The 3,298-nt window shown below is 38.4% G+C and overlaps 1 non-coding gene across 1 annotated transcript; it reads left to right on the top strand.

The window, feature by feature from the left end:
* Nucleotides 1-76, top strand: TRNAI-GAU (transfer RNA isoleucine (anticodon GAU)). Its single transcript has one exon. It is a non-coding gene; the product is annotated as a tRNA-Ile (tRNA).
* Nucleotides 77-3,298: the final 3,222 nt, after the last annotated feature.

Here is a 3,298-nt window from a genome sequence, read left to right as displayed (position 1 = left end):
GCCCTGGCCAGTTGGCTCAGCGGTAGAGCGTCGGCCTGATGTGCGGGGGACCCGGGTTCGATTCCCGGCCAGGGCACACAGGAGAAGCACCCATCTGCTTCTCCACCCCACCCCGTCTCCTTCCTCTCTGTCTCTCTCTTCCCCTCCTGCAGCCAAAGCTCCATTGGAGCAAAGATGGCCTGGGCACTGGGGATGGCTCCTTGGCCTCTGCCCCAGGCGCTAGAGTGGCTCTGGTCACGGCAGACCGACGCCCCGGAGGGGCAGAGCATCGCCCCCTGGTGGGCAGAGTGTCGCCCCCTGGTGGGCGTGCCGGGTGGATCCCGGTCGGGCGCATGCGGGAGTCTGTCTGACTGTCTCTCCCCGTTTCCAGCTTCAGAAAAATACAAAAAAAAAAAAAAAAAAGTCTCAAAGGACTGGAGTAATAATCGGCAGGGTCCCTGATCCCCTGATTTTTCTGAGCCATGTACACGCATGTTTACGATTTTGACAGAAGTAACATTACGTGCAACACCTTCTCCCGTTTGTCCCTTTCCTTGGAGACAAAAGAAATGTGTTGGACCAAGAGTGTGAATTTTGGCAGTGACGGGAGGTACCTCTGAGATTTTTTTAAAGGGATGTAATTGAGACCAGATTGGACCTTGTTGAGTCACACGTGTTATTAACGGTTGTGCTAACACAACATGATTGGAGTCCCTGGTGCCATCGCTAATGGAAACGTCCTCTGTCATCAGCTTTTTTTTTTTAATCGTGAATTTTCTTCCCTCCAAGGAAAAAAATGTCTGTAGAGAAAAATGTCAATTCTTTAGTGATAAAAAATAGTAAATATATGATTTGAGGATATACAGGCTTACAGCAATGATTAAGCCATAATTTTTTTAAATTACTGTTTTCAAATAATGATGATATCCACAGTATTTTTTTTTTAATAATTAGTCATTTGAGGAAATGATTAAATCACCTCATGGTCAATATTTTGTAATGTTTCAAAAAGCAGATAGAATTTTCCCAAAGGGCACTTGTGGGGATGAATTGCTAGTTTGTAAATTGATTGCAAAACATTTTTTTTTTTTTTTTGACTTTTCTGAAGCTGGAAACAGGGAGAGACAGTCAGACAGACTCTCGCATGCGCCCGACTGGGATCCACCCGGCACGCCCACCAGGGGCGACGCTATGCCCACCAGGGGGCGATGCTCTGCCCATCCTGGGCGTCGCCATGTTGCGACCAGAGCCACTCTAGCGCCTGGGGCAGAGGCCACAGAGCCATCCCCAGCGCCCGGGCCATCTTTGCTCCAATGGAGCCTTGGCTGCGGGAGGGGAAGAGAGAGACAGAGAGGAAAGCGCGGCGGAGGGGTGGAGAAGCAAATGGGCGCTTCTCCTGTGTGCCCTGGCCGGGAATCGAACCCGGGTCCTCCGCACGCTAGGCCGACGCTCTACCGCTGAGCCAACCGGCCAGGGCGCAAAACATTTTTTATTTTATTTTTTTTACAAACGAAAGCCAAGTCTTATTTAATGTCCTGTTTAAAAACTTCTTGAATTTCTTATCCAAAACCACATTGTTTTGAATTATTATCCTGGTATTCGGAGTTTTGCACGCGCGGGCGGGCACACACACACACACACACACACACACCTAGTGGTCATGAAATTCATTTTAAAACCATATTTGGCTTTTACTTTAAAAACCCTTTCTTGGTTGGCTTTGAAGTCTCTCCCATGTTTTCCTTTTTTCTTCTCTCCACATCAGGCAATCATGCCGACAAAAATAGCAACTATTCAGGAAGGAAGAGAACAAGACCAGCCATCAAAATGTGGCATTGTGTGATTAGCATTAGTTATTGTTAAGGTGGCAAGGTAACACTGATTTTTCCCCCATGGGACATTTTCTACATTTAAAAAAAAATTTGTTCCCCTTTAACGCATATTACGTTATAAAACAAAATGTCCATTTCTCCTCCGAGAAGCTGCTAGTCTGCATCGGGTAGACACAAGGATTTTAGCCGTAGAAGCATCATTATAAAATGAGATATTTCCCCTCTTGAACTCTCCATAGTATTAACCCGGACTTTCACACAGAAAATGCAGGGTGCGTTTTCGGACGACATTCGGATGTCTGCCGTGAAGGAATCCACCCAACAGACCGCATTTTTACCCTCAACTCTCCTTTTGTTATTTAGTTCCAGGCAATTTTGTAAGATGTTCTGCCTTCTGCTTCCCCCAGAGAGCGTCTGGGACCAGGAACACAGAGAACGAGCCATCTTACCGGGAAATCGTCATTTTAATGAGAACGGACGTCTTTCTGACGCACATAGTCCTGTGCCCGTGGTCCCGATAGGCATTCTGACAATGTTGTCTTCCCCAAATTTATACTGTGAAGGTGAGAGAGAAAGCGAGAGAGAGGGAGAGAGACAGAGAGAGAGAGAGAGAGAGAAAGAGAGAGAAAGAGACAGAGACAGAGAGAGAGAGAGATGCTAGGAACATTTATAAATACAACAAAAATTCTGATGCCAACCCATCTGAGAGAATTCACAATATTCACAAAACAAACTGTTTTGCAGCGAAAAAAAAATCCCACAAGAAAACTGACACTAATATATATATTATAAATATATATTAATATATAATACTAATATAAATGACACTAATATAAATATATATATTAATATATAATACTAATATAAATGACACTAATATAAATATATATTAATATATAATATGAATATAATGACCCTAATATAAATATATATTAATATATAATACTACTATAAATGACACTGATATAAATATATATTAATATATAATACTAATATAATAACACTAATATAAATATATATATTAATATCATATATAATATTAATATAAATGACACTAATATAAATATATGTATTAATATACATATATAATACTAATATAATGATACTAATATTATATATATTAATATATAATATTAATATAAATGACACTAATATAAATATATATCAATATATAATAATATAATGACACTAATATAAATATATATTAATATATAATTACACTAATATAAATATATATTAATATATAATATGAATATAATGACCCTAATATAAATATATATTAATATATAATACTACTATAAATGACACTGATATAAATATATATTAATATATAATACTAATATAATGACACTAATATAAATATATATATTAATATCATATATAATATTAATATAAATGACACTAATATAAATATATGTATTAATATACATATATAATACTAATATAATGATACTAATATTATATATATTAATATATAATATTAATAT

The sequence above is a fragment of the Saccopteryx bilineata genome, chromosome X, assembly GCF_036850765.1.
Source record: "Saccopteryx bilineata isolate mSacBil1 chromosome X, mSacBil1_pri_phased_curated, whole genome shotgun sequence".
In the NCBI taxonomy this organism is placed as follows: domain Eukaryota; kingdom Metazoa; phylum Chordata; class Mammalia; order Chiroptera; family Emballonuridae; genus Saccopteryx; species Saccopteryx bilineata.
The sequence above is the reverse complement of the archived record's forward strand: the minus strand, read 5'-3'. Positions and strand labels throughout refer to the sequence as shown.